The 27735-nt window shown below is 36.2% G+C and overlaps 1 pseudogene; it reads left to right on the forward strand.

Annotated features, from left to right (window-relative positions):
- Positions 1-7659: 7659 nt before the first annotated feature.
- Positions 7660-27571, forward strand: LOC109558459 (olfactory receptor 6C3-like; annotated as a pseudogene).
- The last annotated feature ends 164 nt before the right edge of the window (positions 27572-27735 follow it).

The following is a 27735-nucleotide window of genomic DNA, read 5'->3' on the forward strand; positions in this document are numbered from 1 at the left end:
CATAAGCAAAATCTGACCATCTTATTAGAGTATTACATATATTATTCTCTCCCTACAATGGCCTACTTTGAAATTATGTGAAAAATAGCACAACTGAAAAATTAATGGAAATATAGATTCTTGAGAAATCAAAAATCTTTCATTACCCAACTTAAAATCTTCTCTGCCACGTAAGTTATCAATTTGAGAACAATTATGAATATATACTTTCAAGAAAACTGTGAAATTGTCCCTCTTTTGGGGAACACTTTAAGTAACACATAATTTCTAATAAAAGCCTGAAGAATTAAAAATTGTTGGAAATCATATATGATTATATTTGCTATAATTAGTTTTGTATTTAAATTAATGCTTGAAGTTAAGCTTTTTTTTAATCAATAGTTGACAGTTTTTACAACTTTCTTATATTAGTGGTTCTTTTGAGTTAATATCATACACATATAATGCATTCAATTACCTAATTAAATGACAATCTTAATGAATAGGGATAAAGATGCTGACATTGGCAAAATTTTACTGAATATAAATTTAAAATTTTCTTTTGTTAAAAATTTGTATGTTCACTCTGCTTTAAGCATTATAATTATTAGAATTTAGAAGATGATTATGCAAGATCATGCAACTCTGGCACTAAGTTGTTTTTTCTATTTTTGCTTTTCCATGAAGGCAAAATTTTAAATAATATTGAATGTTACCCAGTCTCAACTTACATTTTCTAACCTATTTTCTATTATGACTGTAATCCTAATTCATTGAGCCAAATTATTCCTGATATGCATACACTGTACTCAGTTGAAAGTTTATATCCATAATTGCTGAAAAACAAAGAAAACAACTTTAAACATTACTAAAACGTTTTCCAGTTTGGAAAGAGTCATGGAGCTACTATCTCCTACCTTCTTGTTGAATTAATAATTTCTACAGTGAATTAGAAATATTTTAAATAGTGAAGTTTATAATTCATTGATGATGTGGGTTCTTGATACCTGAATAAAAATATACCATAAACTAGCGAGTTATACTTCCAAGAATTAAAGGAACTGTAAATTTTATTACAAAAGATATGAAGGGGTTTACGCTGATATCAAATAATGTGGCTAACTCTACACAAACTCTTTAGTGGTTACTATAAAGGTCAATCAGTGTAAACATTTTAATTATCAGTATCGGAAGTCAACACAATTTGTGCCTAAAGGATACTATATTAATAATTTAGAATTTGCAGACCATAGTGTCCCTGATGAAATTATTCAATTCTCCCCCTCTGTCATACAAATGCAGCTATTAACCATATGTGAATGAAAGGGCTCAGATGTGCCCAATTAAACTTTTAACACAAATATGTGGTGGGCTAACTATGACCCATGGACAACAGTTTTTGCATACACTTTGGCAAGTATATTATTTCCTATTTAATATCAGTTAATTTGACTAAAATTTGAAAATTCAATAAAAGATGTAAGATTTTCAAATTTAACAGCAAATGTATTTCATTTATTTATTAAGAAGGTGAATGGGGACAACATAAATATTTATAAAAGAAAAGATGAGGCAAACATTTCGAACTCATTTTTGGACATTTATATTGCTTTTAATATCAAAAGATTAAGTGAGAAAGTCACCACCAATTTGACTCATAAATAAGGAAATAGTGTACTAAAAGAAATGATCAAAACTAGCATTTCATGTTACATGTGGCCTTATCCCAAAGATAATTATCTTTAGAGAATTTTTGTGGAATTTGTCTCATCAAAACACTAAAAATGAAAAACAAAAGTTGAAATGAAAATCATATATACAATGATAAAATTCAGTGACCATTCATGACTTTTTAAAGTTTCTTAGTAAAACAGAATAGAACTTTATTTCAGTAGCATAAGTAACCTGGCTAGATCATCACAACTAGATATGCTACATGTTCCTTGCCTGGCTCCAATTTGAACAAGTCAACGAAAAATGATGTTTTGAGACAATTGGGTATTAGGAGTATGTTCCCAGTGGCTCAGTGGCAAAGAATCCTCATGCCAAGGCAGAAGACTCAGGAGATAGGGGTTTAGTCCCTGGGTTTGGACGATCACCTAGAGGAGGAAATAGCAACCTCCTCCTGTGTTCTTACCTGGGAAACCCCATAAGCAGAGGAGCCTGGTGGGCTAGAGTCCGTGGGGTCACAAAGAATTGGACACAACTGAGCAAGTGAGCATGAATATGTGCAAGTGTGTGCAAGGTGATAAATGATACCAAAGACATTTTGCTAATTTAGCTAGCTTGGAAACTGCATCAGGATTAAGCAAAAAAAATATATATATATTTTAGGAATTCATACTGAAAATATACAGGTAAGAAAAAGTTTGCTATATAAGTTCTAGTTTAAAATACAACAAAATGTTTCAAAGCTTTTCAAAAAACAGGTAAAGCAATATAAAATAGCCTTCATATCTATTGAATCTGCTTAATTTGTACTTGAAACTATTTCTCCAGTTCTCTATCCTAGTGTATACTTGAAAATATTCACAATATAAGTTTACAGCACATATCATTTTTAATGTTTTAAATAGTAGCTGTATTCTTGGTAAAATCAGTTTTAAGATGCGAAGAATCACTATAACTGCTTTATTCAATACTCTGCTGGAGATTCTATCCAGGAAACTAGTTCAACAAAAATTGAAAAATATCAGAAATGAGAAAACAAAATAAACAACCAAAAGTCATTCTTTGCAATCAGCATGATTTTCCTTCTAGGACCTTACTGTATTTACACTAAATGTTTCTGAAACTGGAAAGTCTCCCTCTCCCAGATAATCACATGGTTAGCACCCATCCCTCCTTCAGATCTCTGTCCAAATATCACCTCAATAAAATCTACCCCACTGACACTATTCAAAATTATACTAGCTCCCCACTTCCAAGGCATTTCAGTTTTCTCTTCCTTTCCAAAACACTTATTATTATTACATTCATGCTTATTATCTACATTCTCTCCCATCCCTCACCCCATGAAAGCAGGGATCATTGTCCACTTTGTAGATGAACTGGTTCACTCCCAGCAGTGGTGTGCTGGAGCCTATCTGGACCACATCATGGGACCCAATTGTGCACAGGTTCTTGAAATCTGCCCCGGTAAGAGACTTTGCCTTTATATTTGAAGGGGATGGCAACCACTCCAGGATTCTTGCCTGGAGAATTCCATGGACAGAGGAGCCTGGTTGGCTACAGTCCATGGAGTTGCAAAGAGTCGGACACGACTGAGCAACTAACATTTTTTTATCCAAATAGTGATTCTTTTCATATTTTGTTTCTAAAACTCTTTAACACTCAGTTTTTAAGATTTTATTGAGTATTGGAGATTGAATATACACCAAAGTTATTTCAAATATTTATTCATTCAGAAATTTTTATTGAATATCCACCACTTGACTGACAGATGTTCTAAATGAGAGAATAGTAAATGTTTAACAACTGCCTCTCAGAGGTGAAGTTGAGGGGCTGATTTGTTGATTTTGTCAATTTCTAAATCTAAATCAAATTTTTGCGCACTCAACATGACCTGTTGTTTATGAAGTTACCTCATTTAGCTCAGTCATTTTTGTTTTTGACGCTTTCTTTTTAAAAATAATTTTACTTATTGATTTATTTTTGGCTGCACCGGCTTTCTCTAGTTGAGACACCGGCTGCTTCTGCTGCTGCTAAGTCACTTCAGTCGTGTCCAACTCTGTGTGACCCCATAGACGGCAGCCCACCAGGCTCCCCTGTCCCTGGGATTCTCCAGGCAAGAACAATGGAGTGGGTTGCCATTACTACTTATGGTGTATGAGCTTCTCATTACTGTGGCTTCTCTTCATGTGGAGCACAGGCTGTAGGTGGTAAGGGCTTCAATAGCTGCAACATGTTGACTCGGTAATTGCGGTTCCTGAGCTCTAGAGTATAGGCTTAGATTTTGTGGCAAACTGTCTTAGTTGCTTCGTGGCTTGAGGAATCTCCCCACTTCAGGGATCACAGCCGCGTCTCTAGCATTGGCAAGTGGATGCTTTACCACTGAGCTACTAGGGAAACGTAAGCACTTTCTTATTAATCCTCACAAAACTGATTCACCTGTGTCTTTTAATAATGCCTCATCAGCCCTCTGTTTACTTAACAAATTACCCTGAGAAAACAGGAAAGACAAGGTAAATCCAATTCCCTGTGTATGACATACATGGAGAAGAAATTTCTAAATCTCTTTTTCTCAAAGCAGCATTTGTAGGAAAATAGAACAGTCTCTGAAGCCTAAACAAAATATTACTTAAATTGCATGGATAAATAATCATAGAATTACAAAATTGTCATTTAAAATCTGTGCATTAATATAAATAAAATATTTTAACATAAGTAGAGCTTTTATTATGTGAAAAGGTGTAAGAAATATTTGACTAGTCACCCCAAGTACAACTGAGTTTGTATACAGAGCTTGGATAAGAGACAAAAATCAATTATGATTCACAGTATAATGAAATGTGCCCCAATTTTGCAATATCAGGAATGAAGGATATTGTGGGTCAAATATTAACAGTCGAACCACAGTGAGAATATAATCCTGAGAGCAATGAAACAGTTAAGTCACCATATTTGTTTTGAGAGTACAATTAAAACTAAATAAATTGCTAACTCAGCTCACCAACTCTGCAATTATATAATTATTGAAGTGATCAGACCATAAAATTTGAGACTAAATCATCAAGAAAAACCAGAAAGCAAGTATAATTTGTTATTATTCAGGTTAATGCATATTATTACATCTCATTTATGTGTTTTAAAGTCATATTTGCATATGAGTTTGTGAATTTAGGAAATTTTTGTTATTAAGGAGTTATTGGTGGTTTACTAACAAGAATGCTATTCATGGAGTCCTAAAGAAGCCGCATAGCAATAAGTATCGAGTTGTTCATTAATTTTTCCTAAATTAAATGGTTTTCATTTATAGAAATAAAACTATAAAAATAACATTCCTTATTTAAAGGAATATCTGCTTCCCAGTAAAGGTTTTGTCCATCTACTTATTCATTTGCTAAGGCAAAATTGTAAAACAAAAGAAAATAAGTGTGCATTGTATGAACTAAACTGAGTGTAGGCAATTATTTAATTTGGTAGCAGAAGTTACAGTTTCTTGTGCTTTTGGTCTTTTATCAGAAAAGGAAGAAATTAAGGCATTACATCAACCAAACCTTTATGAAAGTAAATTAGGAGAGAGTGCCACAAAATATTCCCATGGGTATCTACCTATATTCTAAAGTGATATATTACTATGCTGTGTTGTTGTTGCTCAGGTGGTTAGTTGTGTTTGACTCTTTGCACCCTCAGGAACTGCAGCATGCCAGTCTTCCCTGTCCCTCACTATTTCCTGAAGTTTGCTCAAACTCATGTCCACTGAATCTATGATGCCATGAGGCGTCTCATCTTCTTTTGTCCCCATCACCTCAGCCCTCAATCTTTCGCAGCATCAGGGTCTTTTCCAGTGAGTCAGCTCTTCCAATGAATATTCAGAACTGATTTCACTTAGGATTGACTGGTTTGATCTTCTTGCAGTCCAAGGGGCTCTCAGGAGTCTTCTCCAACACCACAGTTCAAATGCATCAATTTTTTGGCACTCGGCTTTCTTTATAGCCCACACATGACTAACATCCACACATGACTACTAGAAAAACCAAAGCTTTGACTAGATGGACTTTTGCTGGCAAATAATGTCTCTGCTTTTTAAAATGCTGTTGAGGTTGGTCATAGTTTTTCTTCCAAGAAGGAAGCGTATTTTAATTTCATGTCTACAGTCACCATCTGGAGTGATTTTACAGCCCCCCAAAATAAAGTCTGTCACTGTTTCCCAATCTATTTGTCATGGAGTGATGGGACTGGTTGCCATGATCTTAGTGTTCTGAATGTTGAGTTTTCAGCCAACTTTTTCATTCTCCTCCTCTTTCACATTCTTCAAGAGGCTCTTTAGTTCTTCCTTACTTTCTGCCATAAGGGTGGTGTCATCTGCATATCTGAGGTTATTGATATTTCTGCCCACAATCTTGATTCCAGCTTGTGCTTCATCCAGCCCGGCATTTTGCATGATGTACTCTGCATATAAGTTGAATAAGCAGAGTGACAATATGCAGCCTTGAGGTACACCTTCCCTGATTTAGAACCATTCTTTTGTTCCATGTCCAGTTCTAACTGTTGCTTCTTGACCTGCATACAGATTTCTCAGGAAGCAGGTCAGGTGGTCTGGTATTCCCATCTCTTTAAGAATTTTCCACAGTTTGTTGTGATCCACAGGGACTGTGGCTACAGACCATGGGTTCGTAAAAAGTCAGACACGACTGAGCAACTAACACACATACACACAAGCATGCAAGGTGATAATATACAGCCTTGAAGTACTCCTTTCCCAATTTTGAAACAGTCCATTGTTCAGTGTCCAGTCCTAACTGCTGCTTCTTGTCCTGCATATAGGTTTCTCAGGAGGCAGGTTAGATTGTCTGGTATTCCCATCTCTTTAACAATTTCCCACAGATTTACTATGTTCACTAGTCATTTAAACTAGTGAAAGTCACCTAAACAAAGTGGGCCTCAGTTATGCAAAATACAAAATGTGGAAGTAGGCATACATAAAGTCTGTATGCTTTCAAACTCTATTTATGTTATTTGCAAACTATACTGGTTTTTATATTAATGAGAAAAGGAGGAGAACCAATTTAAATATTTATGTACTTTTTATAAAGGAAGCTAAATATTTTAAAGAATACCTTGAACCAATTAAAATTTATTAGAAAAAAAAAGCCCTATTTAAGTGTTATCATAATAGTTTTATTTTATCCAAAGTCTATGATAGTGTATTTTGAAGAAGAAATAATGATTTTGAACTTCAGATAATATTCTTTCAGTTCAGTTCAGTTCAGTCGCTCAGTCGTGTCCGACTCTTTGCGACTCTTTGCCATGAATCGCTGCACGGCAGGCCTCCCTGTCCATCACCAACTCCTGGAGTTCAGTCAGACTCACGTCCATCGAGTCAGTGATGCCATCCAGCCATCTCATCCTCTGTCGTCCCCTTCTCCTCCTGCCCCCAATCCCTCCCAGCATCAGAGTCTTTTCCAATGAGTCAACTCTTCGCATGAGGTGGCCAAAGTACTGAAGTTTCAGCTTTAGCATCATTTCTTCTAAAGAAATCCCAGGGCTGATCTCCTTCAGAATGGACTGGATGGATTTCCTTGCAGTCCAAGGGACTCTCAAGAGTCTTGTCCAACACCACAGTTCAAAAGCATCTATTCTTTGGTGCTCAGCCTTCTTTACAGTCCAACTCTCACAACCATACATGACCATTGGAAAAACCATAGCCTTGACTAGACGGACCTTTGTTGGCAAAGTAATGTCCCTGCTTTTGAATATGCTTTCTAGGTTGGTTATAACTTTCCTTCCAAGGAGTAAGCGTCTTTTAATTTCATGGCTGCAATCACCATCTGCAGTAATTTTGGAAAGTTGAATGGAAATTGGAGAGAGTTCTGTAGGTGAATTTTGAATTTCATTCATTATCGTCATGAAGGATACTTTAAAAGTTTTGTATTCTATCCTCAAATGTATTTTCACCTTTTATTTCTTATAGGAAACACATCCATTTTCTGTTTGAATGGTGGGAAAAGATCAGCAATGAAAAACCACACAAGACCCACAGAATATATTCTTCTGGGGCTATCAGATGACCCAGAGCCTCAGATTGTGATTTTTATCTTTTTAATCATCACATATATATTAACTGTCACTGGAAATTTGACCATCATCATTCTCACCTTGGTGGACTCCCATCTACAGACACCTATGTATTTTTTTCCTCAGGAACTTCTTGAGAGGGTAACAGGCAGGAAGGCCAGGGATCTCCAAATGGAGGAAATATCCTGCAAGTGTCAGACATTTTTATCTCTCTTAAGCGGCAGGAGGAAACAAACTAGCAATATTTTTTTCCTTCTCTTTACAAATTTAAAGGGAGGTTTCTCTTAAAATACTGTGTTGCCATAATGACACCTGGTTTCACCTGAAGTTAGGTATTCTTGAGCCTAGAGATAATCAATGCCTTTTTCTTATGGAAATGTTTGTCTTAAGCTATGCTAATGTACTATGCCTTTACCCCAAACTCTGTCTCCAAGTAGGTTCCTCCTCTTGGCCCAGAAGCTACTTGACAAACCAGTATGGATATTGTTCCCCTAATCTGTGTAAATGAAACTATTTGTGTGGTGGTCTGCCCTTCTTCAAGATTCAAGTTAATCATTTTATGGCCCAGGATACACCATTTGGCGCCAAGATTATCCCAAAATGCATCTTATGGGTGAGGGGCCTGGTGCCATTCTGAATTTAAGACATTCCTTTCTTTCATTAACAGACTGCTAGTGACTATATAACATCCAGCTGAAGACTAGCAGGGGGGTACTCTTTATGCCCCCTTCTGATGCCTATGTCAGAAGCTTTCTCTATCTCCTTTATACTTTAATAAAAATAAAACTTTATTACACAAAAGCTCTGAGCGATCAAGCCTCGTCTCTGGCCCCGGATTGAATTCTTCTCCTCCGGGGGCCAAGAATCCCGGTGTATTTGCATGATTCAACAACAACCTTTCATTCTCTATATTAAAAATTTTCTTTATAACTCTCTGTATTCCTAGATTTCTGAGCACAATTATCACCAGGGACACAATGATTTCATACAATGATTGTACAGCTCAGTTGTTTTTCTTCATTTTCTTGGGTATCACTGAGTTTTATCTTCTAACTGCCATGTCCTATGATCGCTATGTAGCTATCTGCAAACCCCTGCATTACACAACCATCATGAACAACAGAGTCTGTGCACTGCTTGTCTTTTGTGCTTGGCTGGCAGGGTTCTTAAACATCTTCCCACCTGTTATTCTTTTTCTCTAGTTAGCTTACTGTGGTTCTAATATCATTGATCACGTTGCTTGTGACTATTTCCCCCTCTTGCAACTATCCTGCTCAGACACGTGGCTCCTTGAAGTGATTGGTTTTTACTCTGCAATAGTGATTCTGCTTTTTACTTTGGCATTAATAATTCTATCCTACATGTTCATCATCAAGACAATTCTGGGACTGCCTTCTGCCAGTCAGAGAAAAAAGGCATTTTCTTCATGCTCCTCTCACGTCATTGTCATTTCCATCTCTTATGGAATCTGTATATTCATGTATGCCAACCCTTTAGCAAAAGAAAAGGCATCCGTGAACAAAGGAGCATCTATTCTGAATGCTTCTGTTCCTCCTATGATGACCATTTATATATTCTCTGAGGAACCAGCAAGTGAAACAAGCCTTCAAGGAGACCATCCAAAAGGTTATCTTTACCCCTGGAAATGCAAGTTATTATATCAATAAAAGAGTAAAGTTCTTGTTAATGCTTTCTCTTACTCATAATCTGCCTAAACTCTTTCAGTACAGTTGTATGAATCCTTTTCATCTGTTCCCATGTTAAAAAATTCCCCACACTGAACCTAATTAACTGTATAAAGTTGAATATTACTTCAGAATTTTCTATAATTTTTTATTCAAATATATTTGGATGAAGTAAAGAACACAGGTTGGTGTTACAATTTTATAGGCCATTTAGTTTGATGAAAAGAATGTCAGAATTGATGTGGATTTCTGAAATTTTCTACCAGGTAATAGAAATGACATTATTAGGAATTTTTATTCTATCTGGAATTTTCATGAAATCAAACAACAACAATCACTAGAGAGTTGAAAATAAATATAAATAGCAACTTAAATATTTTTAAAGTTTAGAAACTGAAGTATATTTTAACTCTTTATACTATTATAATACTTTTATAATAATGAGGAGAGAGAAGAAAGAGGAGGGTAGAGTTAATATTTTTTCAGCAATTACTATATTCCAGGCCTATTCTAATTATTTTCTTCATATTGGCTCATTGAATCTTGTGAACAGCTTTATTTCATTTTCAGTCACTCATTCGTCATTTTCGTCAGTCATTTCGTCAGTCACTCATTTTCAGTCACTCATTTTACAGTCACTCATTCGTCATTTTCAGTCATTTGTGCTCTCATGGACTGCAGCACACGAGGCTCTGCTGTCCTTCACTAGCTCCCTGAGTTTGCTCAAACTCATTTCCATGATCTAGTAATGCCTTCCAAGCATCTCATCCTCTGTTGCCCCCTTCCCTTCCTGCTCTCAATTTTTCCCAGCATCACGGTCTTTTCCAGTGAGTACGCTCTTCACATAAGGTGGCCAAAATATTGGCGCTTCAGCTTCAGCATCAGTCCTTCCAATGAATATTCAGAGTTGATTTCCTGTAGGACTAACTGGTTTGATCTCACAGTCCAAAGGACTCTCCAGAATATTCTCTAGCAGCGTAGTCTAAAAGCATCAATTCTTGTGTGCTCAGCCTTCTTTCTTGTCCAACTCTCACATCCTTACATGACTACTGAAAAACCCATAGCTTTGACTATACAGATCATTGTTGGCAAAGTGATGTTTCTGCTTTTTAATACACTAAGTTCATCAAAGATTTTCTTAAACAATTTTCTGAGGTAACTGTTATTGATTTTCTATTGAAGATATTTTTACCTTATCTTTTCCTCTGGAAATGTTTCATATGACTGTTCTTATTTCACAGCCATGATGAAAAGGTAAAATTGGTGTTAATTTTAATTGGCAATAGAGAAGAACAAGAAAGAAAAGGGATCCAGATTGGAAAAGAAGTAAAACTTTCATTGGTGACAGCATGATACTATACAAAGAAAACTGTACAAATACCATCAGAAAATGACTAGACTAATCAGTTAACTTAGTAAGGTTGTAGGATACAAAATCAATATGCAGAAATCCATTGAATTCCAATACACTAGCAACAAAAATCTGAAAGAGAAAATAAATAATCAACTCCATTCATCAAAGCAACAATAACAATAAAATATCTAAGAATAAGTGCACAAAAGAGCTGTATAAAGAAAACTATAAGACATTGATGAAAGAAGTCAAAGATGACATAAACAGATGGAGAGACATACCAATTCTTGAATTGCAAGAATCAATGTAACAAAATGGAAAGCCCAGAGATAAACCCAAGCACTTTTGGGCACCTTATCTTCGACAAAAGAGGCAAGAATATGCAACAGAGGAAAGACAGCCTCTTCAATAAGTGGTGCAGGGAAAACTGGACAGCTATGTGCAAAAGAATAAAATTAGAACACTTCCTTACACCATTCACAAAGATAAACTCCAAACGGATTACAGACCTCCACCTCTTTACGTTTCGGTAGTAAAATCAAGTAGGACCTTATTACAGAGAAGGCAATGGCAACCCACTCCAGTAATCTTGCCTGGAAAATCCCATGGATGGAGGGGCCTGGTGGGCTGCAGTCCATGGGGTTGCTAGGAGTCGGACACGACTGAGCGACTTCACTTTCACTTTTCACTTTCATGCATTGGAGAAAGAAATGGCAACCCACTCTAGTGTTCTTGCTTGGAGAATCCCAGGGATGGGGGAGCCTGGTGGGCTGCTGTCTATGGGGTCACACAGAGTCGGACACGACTGAAGTGACTTAGCAGCAGCAGCAGCAGGAGCAGGACCTTATTAAACTTAAAAGCTTTTGCACAGCAAAGGAAATCATAAACAAGATGACAAAACAACCCTCAGAATGGGAGAAAATAGTTGCAAATGAAGCAACGGACAAAGGATCAATCTCTAAAAAAGCAACTCATGTAGTTCAATAACAAAAGAACAAGTCATTGACACAATGAGCAGAAGACCTAAATGGATGGCTATTTCTTCAAAGAAGATATACAGATGGCTAATAAACACATGAAAAAATACTCAACTTCACTTGTCAAAACTACAATGAGGTAAAACCTCACGTCGGTCAATATGGCTGTCATCAAACAAATACTGGAGAGGATGTGAAGAAATGGGAATCCTCTTGCACAGTTGGTGGGAATGTGAATTTATAGAGCCACTATTAAGAAGAGTATGGTGATTTCTTTGAAAAATAGGAATAAAACTTCCATATGACCCAGTAGTCTCACTACCGGGCATATATTCAGAAAATCACAATTCTAAGACACAGATACTCCAGTGTTCACTGCAGCACTATTCACAATAGCCAGAACATGAGAGCAACCTTGATGCCCATCGGCAGATGGAATGGATAAAGAAATTGTGGTAAGCACATGGACAGAGGAGGCTGTCAGGCTATAGTCCTTTGTGACTCTAGCGTCACAAAGAGTTGGCCATGACTGAGCACAAATGCACAACCATAAGCTGGGTTATAAACTGGTTCATAACAAGCCAAGCACCCACATAAAGGAACAAACTGGAAACAAATATAGTGAGGTAGATAAACCTAGAGCCTGTTATAGAGTGAAGTAAATCAGAAAGAGAAAAACAAATATTGTATATTAACACATATATATGGAATCTAGAAAAATGGTACCTATGAACCTACTTTCAGGGCAGCAATTAGAGACACAGACGTAGAGAACAGACCTGTGTACATAGCGGTGATGGTTGGGAGAGGGTGGGGCAAATTGAAAGGCGATAATTGAAACTCATACATTAAAATATATAAAACAGATAGCCAATGAGAAGTTGCAGTACAGCACAGTGAGCTTAACCCCAGCCTCTATGACAACCTAGAGAGGTGGGCTGGGGTAGGAGGTGGGAGTGAAGTCAAAAAGGAGGAGACATATGTATACTTATGACAGACTCATGCTAACATATGGCAGAAACCAACACAACATTGTAAAGCAATTATCCAACATTAAAAAACATTGAAAACTAGTATTCAGCATGATTGAATATTTCCTGAATTTCTATAAAGAGTGTTTCCTGTCAAAATCAAAATACAGGTCTCTCTCAGGTGTTGCTGCTCTGCCTTTTACTGTCTGTCCTAACTTTGTAAGAAATATTGTGAAAACATGGAATGAAAAAACATTTCAAAGATGGAAATGAGGTGAGTTCCAAGGTTGAATGGAATGATGAGCCCAAAGGAAGGGTAATACATGAGAGAATGATGAGAATTTGTATGGCAAAAAATGTATATACTATATTTGGTAGTTCAATTCAGTCATTCACTCATGTTCATTTCTTTGCAACCCCATGGACTGCAACAGGCCAGGCTTCCTGGTCTATCCCCAACTCTTGGAGCTTGCTCAAACTCATGTGCATTGAGTCAGTGATGCCATCCAACCATCTCATCCTCTGTCGTCCCCTTCTCCTCCTGCCTTCACTCTTTCCCAGCATCAGGGTCTTTTCCAGTTAGTCAGTTCTTTGCATCAAGTGACCAAAGTATTGGAGCTTCAGCGTCAGCATTAGCCCTTCCAATGAATATTCAGGATTGATTTTCTTTGGGATTGACTGGTTTGATCTCATTGCAGCCCAAGGGACTCTCAAGAGTCTTCTCCAACACCACAGTTCAAGAGCATCAATTCTTTGGCACTCAGTATTCTTTATGGTCCAACTCTCACATCATACATGACTACTGAAAAAAACCATAGCTATAACTAGATGCATCTTTGTTGACAATGTCTGCTTTTTAATATGCTGTCTAGTTTGGTCATAGCTTTTCTTCCAAGATGCAAGTGTCTTTTAATTTCATGTCTGCAGTCATCATCTGCAATGATTTGGGGGCCCAAGAATTTAAAGTTTGTCATTGTTTCCATTGTTTCCCCGTGTATATGCCATGAAGTGATGGTACCGGATGCCATGATCTTTGTGTTTTAAACGCTGAGTTTCAAGCCAGCTTTTTCACTCTCTTCTTTTACTTTCATGAAGAGGCTCTTTAGTTTCTCTTCACTTTCTGCCCAAAGGATTGTGTTATCTACTTATCTAAGTTATTGTTATTTCTCTCATCAATCTTGATCCCATCTTGTGCTTCATCCAGCCTGGCATTTCGCATGATGTACGCTGCATATAAGTTAAATGAGCAGGGTGACAATATACAGCCTTAGCGTACTCCTTTCCCAATTTGGTACCAGTCTATTGTTCCATGTCCAGTTCTAACTGCTGCTTCTGGAATGGCATACACATTTCTCAGGATGTAGGTAAGGTGATCTGGTATTCCCATCACTTTAAGAATTTTCCACAGTTTGTTGTGATCCACACAGTCAAAGGCTTTGGCATAGTCAATAAAGAAGAAGTAGATATTTTTCTGGAACTTTGTTGAATTTTCTATGGTCCAACGGACGTTGGCAATTTGATCGCTGGTTCTTTGACCTTTCTAAATCCAGTTCTAACATCAGGAAGTTCTCAGTTAATGTGCTGTTGAAGCCTCATTCAGAGAATTTGACCATTACTTTGCTAGAGTGTGAGATAAGTGCAATTGTGTGGTAGTTTGAACATTCTTCATGGTGGAGAGTTCTGACAAAGCGTGGTGCTCTGGAGAAGGGAATGGAAACCACCTCAGTATTCTTGCCTTGAGAAACGCAGGAACAGTATGAAAATTCAAAAAGATATGACACTGAAAGATGAACTCCCCTGGTTGGTAGGTGCTCAATATGCTACTGGACAAGAGTGGAGAAATAACTCCAGAAAGAATGAAGAGATGGAGCGAAAGTGAAAACAAGGCCCAGTTTGGATGTGACTGGTAATGTAACTAAAGTCTGATGCTGTAAAGAACAATATTGCATAGGAACCTGGAATGTTCGGTCCATGAATTAAGGTAAATCAGTTCAGTTCAGTTCAGTTCAGTCGCTCAACCATGTCCAACTCTGCGACCCCATGAAAAGGTAAATCAAAAGTGGTCAAATAGGAGATGGCAAGAGTGAACATCAACATTTAAGAATCAGAGGATTAAAATGGACTGGAATGGATGAATTTAACTCAGAGGACTTTTATATCTACTACTGTGGGTAAGAAGTAGAAGAAATGGAGTAGCCCTCATAGTCAACAAAGGGCTAGTGTGAAATACAGTACTTGGGTGCAATCTCAAAAAAGACAGAATGAACTCTGTTTGTTTGCAAGGCAAACCATTCAATATCACAGTAATCTAAGTCTATGCCCCGGCCAGTAATGCTGAAGAAGCTGAAGTTGAATGGCTCTATGAAGACCTACAGGACCTTCTAGAACTAACACCCAAAAAAGATGCCCTTTTCATCATAGGGGACTGGAATGCAAAAGTAGGAAGTCAAGAAATACCTGGAATAATAGGCAAATTTGGAATACAGAATGAAGCAGGGCAAAGCCTAATCGAGTTTTGCCAAGAGAACACACTGGTCATAGCAAACACCCTCTTCCAACAATGCAAAAGAAGACTCTACACATGGACATCTCCAGATGGTCAATACTGAAATCAGATTGATTATATTCTTTGCAGCTGAAGGTGGGGAAGCTCTATGCAGTCAGAAAAAACAAGACTGGGAACTGACTATGGCTCAGATCATGAGCTCCTTACTGCCAAATTCAGACTTCAATTGAAGAAAGTAGGGGAAATCACTAGACCATTCAGATATGACCTAAATCAAATCCTTTATGATTATGCAGTGGAAGTGACAAATAGATTCAAGGGAATAGATCTGATAGAGTGCCTGAAGAACTATGGATGGAGGTTCGTGACATTCTACAGAAGACAGTGACCAAGAACATCCTCAAGGAAAAGAAACGCAAAAAGGCAAAATGGCTGTCTGAGGAGATCTTACGAATAGCTGAGAAAAGTAGAGAAGCGAAAGGCAAAGGAGAAAAGGAAGGATATATCCATGTGAATATAGAGTTCCCAAGAATAACAAGCAGAGGTAAGAAAGCCTTCCTCAGTGAACAATACAGGGAAATTGAGGAAAACTAGAGAATGGGAAAGACTAGACATCTCTTCAAGAAAATTAGAGATGCCAAGTGAATATTTCATGCAAAAATGGTCACAATAAAGTGCAGAAATGGTATGGACCTAATAGAAGAAGAAGATATTAAGAAGAGCTGGCAAGAATACACAGAAGAACTATACAAAAAAGATCTTAAGACCCAGATAACCATGATGGTGTGATCTCTCACCTAGAACCAGACATCCCTGGAGTCTGAAGTCAGGTTAGCCTTAGGAAGCATCACTATGAACAAAACTAGTGGAGGTGATGGAAATCCTGTGGAATTCTTTCAATTCCTAAAAGATGATGTTGTTAAAATGCTGCACTCAATATGCCAGTTTTCATATCCAATCCCAAAGAAAGACAATTCCAAAGAATGTTCAAACTACTGCACAACTGCACTCATATTTGGTAAGGTGCTAGCAATAAAAGTATGAGCACTGAAAAATACTTGCAGGGAGACTATGTAAAAATTAATAGACTTTGAAAGCCCTGGTTTTTATTTGATTGCTCATTGTTATGCCTCTAATTTATAAAACAAGGCTTTTATTTTTTCATTTCCTGAGAAGAGTACAGTCTTCCTGGCCAAGTCCATGAAGGCTCACTTGACTTTCAGATTCCTTAGGGTATAAATAAAGGGCTTCAGCATGGGGATAACTGAGGTGTTTAGCACAGCCACTCCCTTGCTCAAAGGCACCCTGTCTTTTGCTGATGGATTCATGTACATGAAAATGTAGCTACCATAAGAGATGGAGGTGACAATTTGTGGGAATAACACGTGGAAAAGGCCCTTGTCCTCTGAGTGGTGGAAGAGATCCTCAAAATTGTTCTGATGATATATGGATAGGACAGAATTATTAATACCAAAGTGAACATTAGGGTAAACACAGCAGTAGGAAGAAAGCCCATCATCTCTAGCAATTTGGTGTCTGGACAAAAAATGTGTGAAAGGGGAAATAATCACAAGTAAAATGATCAATAGCATAATCAAGTTGTCTGAACAGCATGAGTGATGAGAAAATGATTAAGGATGAAGTCAACCAAGAAGCCAAGACAAGTAGTGTGCAGAGTCTACTATTCATGGTGCTCATGTACTGCAGCTATTTGCAGATGGCAATGTAATGGTCAGAAGACTTGGCAACCAGTAGGCAAAACTCAGTGACTCGTAAGAGAATGGAAAAAAAAAAAAAGAGAGAGAGAGAGAGAGAGAGAGAGCCATACAATCAGTAAAAGAAAAGGTTTTCTCTCCTGTAGTAATGGTGATAAGGAATTTGGGTACAGTGACAGTTGTGGATGACACCTCTAATATGGAGAAATTTCTGAGGAAGAAATACATCAGGGTCTGTAGGTGAGCATCCATCAGGGTTAGGGTGATTAATGGTCAGGTTTCCAGTGATACTGAGCATGAAGGTGGTGAGTAGAAAGATACAGCTCACAACGTGAAATTGTGGGTGATCTGACAGTTCCAGAAGGATAAACTCTCTTATTTCTATGTAGTTTCTCCTTTTCATCTTCCTTTGAGTATCCTTCAGGGTAAAACACAAAGAGACTAAAAGAAAAGCAAACTATTCACAGATAGCACTGGAATTTATTTCTGGAAGGGCTATGCCATACTAATTTAACTTGGGAGATCTTTGAAACAACTTATCTTTAAAGATTTTTTTTTAACATATGCCAGTGTGTGTTTTTCATAGAATATTTATTTTATTCTTGTTTCATTTTTTTCTTATTTTATTTTATTTTTATTATTATTTTACTCTACAATATTGTATTGGTTTTGCCATACATCAACATGCATCCACCATGGGTGTACATGTATTACCCATCCTGAACCCCCCTCCCACCTTCCTCCCCATACCATCCCTCTGGGTCACCCAGTGCACCAGCCCCAAGCTTCCTGTATCCTGCATCGAACCCGGACTGGCCATATGACCCAGCAATCCCACTGCTGGGCATACACACCAAGGAAACCAGAATTGAAAGAGACACGTGTACCCCAATGTTCATCACAGCACTCCTTATAATAGTCAGGACACGGAAGCAACCTAGATGTCCATCAGCAGATGAATGGATAAGAATGCTGTGGTACATATACACAATGGAGTATTACTCAGCCATTAAAAAGAATACATTTGAATCAGTTCTAATGAGGTGGATGAAACTGGAGCCTATTATACAGAGTGAAGTAAGCCAGAAAGAAAAACACCAATACAGTATACTAACGTATATATATGGTATTTAGAAAAATGATAATGACAACCTTGTACGCGAGACAGCAAAAGAGACACAGAATATTTATTTTAAAATAACTATTTCACTGATTGAAATGGGTTAAAAATATGCTTAAAATTTTTATTCAAATCACATACTTTAAATGCGAAGAGCAGGAATTCTAACCTAGGCTCTTCTATGTATATGAAATACTGAAATAGAAATGCTATCTATTGATCTTTTAAATCCTTTCCTAAAATATGTCTTTCCCAATGGGAAACTCCTCGTCTTTTCTTCAAATTCAGTTAGATTGCATTATTTCCTAATCTTTTACCTGATTTATTATATTATTATTTTGCTAGTTAATTTAGAAAATCCAAATATGTCAGGGAAAAGGTCACTCAAATGGGTCCGTCTCCCAAATGAAAGTCATTGGACTTAAATCTTCAACAATATGAAAGACTTCTAAGTTCTCACTCTGACTCACACCCACCTTCCTAACTTCTGACTCCTTACCTGAATCATACCTAATGGATTCACTATTGTGACCATCTCGAGTATTGGAGCCAGGGTTTATGAACTCTGAAATCTAATGCCTGATGATTTGATGTAACAAAGATGTAATAATAATAGAAATAAAGTGCACAATATGCAAAATGAGCTTGAACCGTCCTGTAACTAGCCTCTACCCAGGTCCTTGGAAAAGTTGTCATCTGCTAAACTGATCCCTGGTACAAAAAGTTGGGGAACTTGTGTACAGACTCCAGAGTACAGAGGAGGCAGAGTGGATTTTTCATAGACTGCATCTGTGTCATTGGCTAAGGAAACTAAGTTGTATGAATATCTAAAATCAAACATAAAACATTATCTTTCAGAGAATATTTTTTTCTTCAAAATCTCTGCCGTCTAAATATTATTATTCTCTCTATATGTGTGTGTATATTCTTTTTTTTCTTCTTTTTAAATTAAATTTATTTATTTTAATTAGAGGCTAATTACTTTACAATAATGTACTGGTTTTGCCATACATCAACATGCATCTGCCACAGCTGTACACATGTTCCCAATCCTGAACCCCCCTCCCACCTCCCTCCTGATACCATCCCTCTGGATCATCCCAGTGCACCAGCCCCAAGCTTCCTGTATCCTGTATTGAACCAGGACTGGCAATTCGTTTCTTATATGATATTATACATGTTTCAATGCCATTCTCTCAAATCATCACCTCCCCCTCCCACAGAGTCTAAAAGACTGTTCTATACATCTGTGTCTCTTTTGCTGTCTCCCATACAGGGTTATTGTTACCATCTTTCTAAATCCCATATATATGCATTAGTATACTTTATGGTGTTTTTCTTTCTGGCTTACTTCACTCTGTATAATTGGCTCCAGTTTCATGTATATTCTGCTTTCTATCCTATGTTTTATTTTTATATTTTCCTTTTTTCTACATTGATATTCACTTAGTAAAATCTCTATTTTGTCAGTATATTGGTATAATTCTTAAATAGCAATGAAAGACTTTTACTTTGTCTTGCTGTTTAACAGTAACAAAAATAACAATGCATTTATTTTAAAAGGTCAATAAATTGACCCAGTTATTTTCAAGATCACTCATTCTGTGAATTCTCTTTGAATGGTAAAATTTACATTTCGGTATTAGAAGACAACTTTCTGCAATAGAATATTTAATTTCAAGATATAGGTTTATTGATTTGTTGTATGTGCATGCTTAGTTGCTCAGTTCTGTCCAGCTCTTTGCAAACCTATGGACTATATCCCATCAGGCTCCTCTATTCATGAGATTCTCCAGGCAAGAATACTGAAGTGAGTAGCCATTCCCTTCTCCAGGGGATCTTGCTGACCAAGGGATCTCACTGGGTCTCCTCCAATGCCAGCAGATTCTTTACCATTTGAGCCACCAGGGAAGCCTTTTTTTTTTTAGTATGTAATGCATCATAATATTGTGAAAATTCTCAGTGTTTTTTCTCTTCTACAAGCCTGAGCTTTTCATTCACTTTACTGTATAAGAAAACTATAGCTACTCTCGATTTAGGGAAAATTCCAACTGAGATGAATGGTGGCCAATTCTACTGGGAAATCATGTGATGTTTAGGAGAAAATGAGTATATCCTTTTGCTAATCCTCAAAGATCAGAGGAAAACAATATCTTGAAACTTACAGAAACAGAAGGCTTTACATTGTCTGTAGACAAGTTCATGGCAAATCAATATTTGATAAATATTCATTAATGCAAGTGTAAAAGTCATTGTTCTCAATTAACAACACTCTTCTCTAATTAACTGCTGTACATAACTCTGATCCTTAAACCATTTCAGAATGTGAAGTGTCAACCATTCTTGGGATGTTTTTGATAAAGCAATGAAGAATATACCCAAGTCTTTAAGACCTCATTTCAGACTTAACCTTCCTTAGGACTTATCCACACTTTTCCCGCTATTCCCATGAAATTTAGAATAACGAGCTTCATATTCCTTTCTCTCCCTTAAGATTTCTAATGTCTTATATATCTCATGGTGAATCAGGCTTGTGGTTCATTTAGGGTGAAAATTAACCTATCCAATAAACTACTGCTTGCCAAAGGAAGCGGGGGTGAGGGGTGGTGTGTAATTGGGACTGGCATATATACATTGTTGATCATTATTCTTTATTGTTCATTTCAGTCGCATCCAACTCTTTGTGTTCCTTTGGACTGTAGCCTACTAAACTCTGTCCATGAGATTTTTCAGGTAAGAAATACCGGATTGGGTTGCCATTTCCTCCTCCAGGCAATCTTCCTGACCCATGGATTGAATCTGTGTCTCCTGTGTCTCCTGCACTGCAGGCAGATTCTTTATCTACTGGGCCATTGGGGAAGCCATACACTATTGTTGAGTAATTATTATAAATTACTAACAAATCTAATTATTTTCACATAGTATCTCTAGAGTTGTTTTTCATTTCTCATACTTTTATTGCTAGCTCTTGCCAAGGATGTTAGATACTTTTTTTTCCCCATTCCCATCCTTCTCTCATACACTTCCCTTCCTTCAGGCTAGTCCTTCCACTCTATAACCATGAACTGACCTCATAATTCTTCTTTGAAATGTTTTTAATTCCACGTTTTTGGACAGTATTTCTTAAAAAATTAAAGATAGAAGAGGCAGAGCAAGAGCACTCAAGAGAGACCTGTGTTTTATGATTTCACCAGAAAACACTCTTTCTAGAATTTCAGGAAATACTAAATCATGTAAAACACTATTTTTAATTTACTCTACAATGACCATATGAATAATCTGTTCATCTCATTAGACTATTACATATACTCTCCTCTGCATATTGTGGCCTACCTAGTAGTTACATGAAAACAATACGACTAAGAACATAATGTAATTATATTTTCTGAGAACTCAAAAACTTTCCTCTTTACTCAGCTTAAATCTTCTGTGCCATATAATTTATCAATATGAATATATACATTTAGCAAAACTGTGAAATAACCCCCTTTTTGGAAATATTTAACTAACATATATGCTGTAACAATTCTTAAAGAAAGGTTCAAGAATGAATATTACCAGATACCATATATGACTATATTTTTTGTGGCCAGTTGTATATTTAAATAAATGATTGATGTTATGCTGATCTTTTCAATAATCAATAGCTAAGAGTTTCTGTAACTTTCTCATATTTGTGGCTATTTTGAGGTAATATCTTACAGATAAAATTCATTCAATAATCGGCTTAAATGACAAACCTAATTAGTAGGGATAATGAAACTCACATTGGCAAAGGTATTTGAGGCTAAAGAAAAATTGTAAGTTCACTGTATTTTAAGCACTAGAAAACTGCATTACTTTGGAAAATGTATTGATTAAAATTTATAAAACGTTCATACAAGATTATGCTATTCTGACACTGAATTTTTATTTTTTTATGTTTTCCCTGAAGTCAAAACTTGGAATAATAATGAGGGATACTCAACCTCATCCTACATTTTTAAAACATTTATCCAGAAAGAGTATAATTGTAATTCACAGAGCTAAATTCTTCCTGATATTCATGTACTATTATCAATTGAGAGACAGAAGTCCAAAATTTACTGAAAAACAAATAAAATAACTTATTAAAAAATACTGAGGTGATTTTGACTTAGTAGGAAAGTTGTGGAATTACTATTTCCTCCCCTCATACTGAAACATTTATGATTTCCTAGCTTAATAGGAAATATTTGAATATACTGAAGTTTAGACTTGATTGATGATTGTGAGTTCTTGATACCATAAACTATAGTCTGGGAATTAAAAGAAGTATAAATGAATTGCAAAAGAGGAGTTTATGCTGATATTATCAGATAATGGAGCTCTCCACATAACTCTTACAAACTCCTTAGTGGTTAATATAAATGTTTGCAATCTGCATGTAAACATTGATTATCAATATCAGAGGTAAACACAAATTTTCTGTAAAAGGGCAATATATCAATAATTTAGAAAAAAAATAATAATTTAGAATTTGCAGACCATAGTGCCCCTGTTGAAACTATTCAACTCTCCATTTTTGTAATACAAATGCTGCTATAAGCATTGTGTGAATGGAAGGGCTCAAGTCCAATAAAACTTTTTGTTTTTTCTTTGTAATGCTATGTTACATTATCTTTTTTTTTTTTTTTTTTTACTTTACAATATTTTATTGGTTTTGCCATACATTGACATGGATCCACCATGGGTGTACACGTGTTCCCCATCCTAAACCCCTCTCCCACCTCCCTCCCCATACCATCTCTCTGGATCACCCCAGTGCACCAGCCCCAAGCACCCTGTATCATGCATTGAATCTGGACTGGCAATTCGTTTCACATATGATAATATACATGTTTTAATGCCATTCTCCCAAACCATCCCAGCCTCACCCTCTCCCTCAGAGTCCAAAAGACTGTTCTATACGTCTGTGTTTCTTTTGCTGTCTCGCATACAGGGTTATTATTACCATCTTTCTAAATTCCATATATATGAGTTAGTATACTGTATTGGTGTTTTTCTTTCTGGCTTACTTCACTCTGTATAATAGGCTCCAGTTTCATTCACCTCATTAGAACTGATTCAAATGCATTCTTTTTAATGGCTAATATTCCATTGTGTATATGTACCACAGCTTTCTTTAACAAAAATAGGAACTGGGCCAAATTTGGCCCATAAACCTTAGTTCACTCACCCCTGTTTTAGACTTTTGCCATAAACATTAACCCATATGCTATTTTCTTTGTTTAATATGGGCTAATTTGATTGAAATGTGAAAATTCAATAATAGATGTAAGTTTTAATTTTAACTCCAGCTCTTTTTATTATGAAGGTAAATTAGCATAATCTTATAAATTATTTCCAGAGGAAAAGATGAGACAAGCATTTCTAACTCAGTTTTGGAGATTTTTATTCTTGATATCAAAACATAATGTAAGAAATTAAATATCATCAACAATTTGAACCCTAAAAGATAAAGTACTAAAAGTATCAAAACTAGCATTTCATATTACATATGATTTTATCCCAAAGGTAATTTATCTGTAGAAAGCTTATTTGTGGAATCCGTTACATTAAAGGATTAAAGATGAAAATCAAAGGTTGAAAAAAGAAAATCACATATCCTTGAACAAAATGCAATGACCAGTCATGATTCTTAACAGTCTCTTAGTAAAATACAACAGAATATTTTTTTCTTGGTAGCATAAATAACCTGATGAGATCATCACAACTAGATACGCTATATGTTCCTTGTTTAACTCAATTTGAACAAGTTAAGGCAAAATAATATTTTGGGACAACTGGGTACCTCTGAGTATTGCAAGATGATAAATAATACCAAAGACCTTTGGTTAATTTTACTAGCTTGAAAATTGCATCATGGTTAAGCAAAAATCAAACATGTATTTTAGAAATTCATACTGAAAATATACAGGGATGAAAAAGTACTCTATTTCAGTTCTGGTTTAATATATATTAATAAAATTATTTAAAGTTTTAAAAAGAGAGTTAATGCAAATATTTTAAAAGCTCTCACATTTATTGAGTCTGCTTGATCTGTAAATGAAACTTATTTCTCCAGTTCTCTATCTTAGTGTATATTTGATAATATTCATAAGTTAAGAATGATAGCTAACAATTTTAATGTTTTAAACAGTAGCCAAGTCTTGATAAAATCGGTTATAAAAGGAGAACTATCACCATAACTCCTTTCATTTAGTACTCTGTTGGAAGGTCTATCCAGGGAACTATCATAAGAAAACTAAATATATATAAAAGTATTGGAAAGGAAGAAACAAATGTGCCATTCATTGCAAATAACACAATTTTCCTCCTAGGGCCTTAGTGTCTTACACTAAATATTTCTTTTACTGGAAAGTCTCCTTTCCCAGATATTTGCATGGTTAGCACCCTCCACTCCTTTAGGTCTCTGTTCAAATGTCACCTCAATGACAAACATCCACCCCAATGACATTTTTTAATATTACAGTATCTCCCTACTTCCAAGATTTTTCAGTTTTCTCTTCTTTTACAAACTACTCGTTAACATATGATATACCATATATATAGTTTACTAGTCAATTATGTTCAGGTTTATTGTCTGTATTCTCTTACATCCCTCACCCCATGAAAGCGGGGACCCTTATCTACTTTGTAGATGAACTGATGCACTCCCAGCAGTGGTGTGCTGGAGCTTGCCTGGACCACATCCTGGGAGCCAATGGTTGCAAGTCTGTTCTCACCTCTGAGCTCAGTAAGGGTACACTGATAGCTTGAAATCTGCCATGGTGAGAGACTTCACCTTTGTGTATCCAACTAGTGATTCTTTTCATATTTTCTTTCTCAAATTCTTTACCAATAATACATGTTGCAATCAGTTGTTAAGGTTCTGTTGACTAACAGGGATTGACTCTGCACATAAATTATTTAAATATGTTTATTTATTTTACATTTATTGAATATCCACTGCATGGCTGACAGATGTTCTAAATGAGAAGGACTATTGATTTCTGGTAAATGTTTAAAAACTGCCTCTCTGGAGTTGTACAAATACAAATCTATTTGTAGAGACTCATTGTTTCTATGATCCAAACTCAAAATTCAAGGGAAATAAGCACACTAACTCTCTTAAGGGTAAATCCAGAATTTCTGGGAGAAAAAGTATATTCCTTAAACATAATCATACAAGTGAAGTGAGTGAAGTGAAGTCTCTTAGACGTGTCCAACTCTATGCTACCCCATGGCCTGTAGCCTACCAGGCTCCTCCCTCCATGGGATTCTCCAAGCAAGAATACTGGAGTGGGTTGGCATTTCCTTCTCCAGGGGATCTTCCTGACCCAGGGATAGAACCCAGGTCTCCTGCATTCCAGGCAGATGCTTTAACCTCTGAGCCACCAGGGAAGCCCCAATCATGCAAGAGTCAAATCTAAATTAAACTTTCATGCACTCAATATCACATGCTGTTTCTGAAGTTGCCTCATGTATCTCAGTCATTTTGCCTTTTTACATTTTTGTATCCATATTTACAAAACTGACTCACATGTATCTTTTAATGATGCCTCATTGGCGCTCTCTTTGCTTAGATTCCCCTGGGCTAACAGGAGACAGATAAAATAAATCCAGTTCCATGTGTATGACATACATAGAGAAGAACATTCCTATTTTCTGTTTTTCAAAGAAGAATTTGTAGAATATGTTAGGCTCTGAAGCCTAAGGAAAATGTTACTTAAATTGTATAGATAGATTATCATAGAATTACAAAATATTCACATAAAATCTTTGCATTAGTACAAAGAAAATGTCTTAGTAAGTAGTATTTCATATTATATGAAAAGGAGCAAGTGTAAGAAGTACTTTATGAGTCTGCCCAGGTGTAATTAAGTTTTTACACAGAGCTTGGGTAACAGACAAAGAGCAACTATGCATTGCATTATAATGAAAATATTCCTCAAATTTGTAGCAGCAGGAATGAAGGATATTGTGGGTCAAATATTACCAGTCTAAACATAATGAGAACTATAAACCTTGAGAGCCATGACAAAGTTAAATCACCATACTTGATTTGAGAGTACAAAAGAAACCAAATAAGTTGCCAACTCAATTCACCACCTCTGAATTTATCTAAATATGGAAGTAATCAGACTTTAAAATTTGAGACTAAATCATCAAGAAGAACCAGGGAGTAAGTATCTTTGTTATTTTCCAGTATAATAATATGATTCCTTCTCATTAAAATGTTTTAAAATAGTATTTGTTTATGGGTTTGTGAATTCAAAACCTTTTTGATATGAAAATGTGATTATTTACTAACAAGAAGACTATTTATAGAGTCCTAAAGAACCAGCACAGCAATAAGTCTAGAGCTTTTCATTAACTTTTCTTAAGTTAAATGGTTTTCTGTTACAGAAATGAAATGACATTCTCTATGTAAAGGAATCAGAGAAGGTAATGGCACCCTACTCCAGTACTCTTGCTTGGAAAATCCCATGGACAGAGAGGCTGTTAGGCTGCAATCCAAGGGGTCGCTAAGAGTCGGACACGACTGAGCACTTCACTTTCACTTTTCACTTTCGTGCATTGGAGAAGTAAATGGCAACCCACTCCATTGTTCTTGCCTGGAGAATCCCAGGGATGGGGGAGCCTGGTGGGCTGCCGTCTATGGGGTCCCACAGAGTCAGACATGACTGAAGTGACTTAGCATAGCACAGCATGTAAAGGAATATCTGTTTCCCAGTAAAAGTTTTGACCATCTACTTGGTCACTTTCTAAAGCAATATTGTAAAACAAAAGAAAACTGATGTGCTCATTGCATGAACTAAACTATTTTTACACAATATTTATTTCAGTAGCAGAAGTTACACTCTCTTGTCCTTCCGGCCTTTTATCAGAAATAGAAAACAATGATGTGGGAAAGGGTTGCATCAACCAAACCCATAAGAAAGCAGAGAACACCAAAAAAATATTCCCATGGAAAACACATATTCTAAAGTGAGATATTTACTATGTACACGAGTCATTTAAACTTGTGAAAGTTTCCTAAACAAGTGGGCCTCAGTTTTTCAAAATATAAATGTGGAAGAGGGCTACATAGCCTCTGTAAGATTATAAACTCTGTATTTAGATTATCTACAAAGCATACTGGTTTTTATAATACTGAGGAAAGGAGAAGAATAAATTAAATTTTTATCATATTATCACCAAAGAAGCTAAATATTTTAAAGAATAATTTGAAGTCTTAATAAAGAAAATAGTAGAAGAAATGTCCCAGTTTAAATGTTAACACGTAACTTTTATTTCATCCATGGCCTGTGAGAGTGTATTTTTGAAGATGAGAGCTCAATATTTAACTTCAGATAATATTCATTACTTGAATGAAAGGTTGAAAGGAAACTGGAGAAGTTACTGTATGGGAAGAGAGGTTTTCAATGTCAAACACTACTTCATGATGGAAGCTTTAAAACTTTTGTATTCTATCCGCAAATATCTTTTAACGTTTTTTATGTCCTATAGGGAGAGCATAATGGAGAAGGAAATGACAACCCACTCGAGTACTCTTGCTTGGAAAATTTGATTGGACAGAGGAGCCTGGTAGGCTACAGTCCATAGGGTTGCAAAGAGTCAGACATGACTGAGCAACTTCAGGGAGAGCATACATTTTCTGTTCTAATGAGAGAGAAAAGAATCA

Source organism: Bos indicus, chromosome 5 (genome assembly GCF_029378745.1).
Source record: "Bos indicus isolate NIAB-ARS_2022 breed Sahiwal x Tharparkar chromosome 5, NIAB-ARS_B.indTharparkar_mat_pri_1.0, whole genome shotgun sequence".
NCBI lineage: Eukaryota > Metazoa > Chordata > Mammalia > Artiodactyla > Bovidae > Bos > Bos indicus.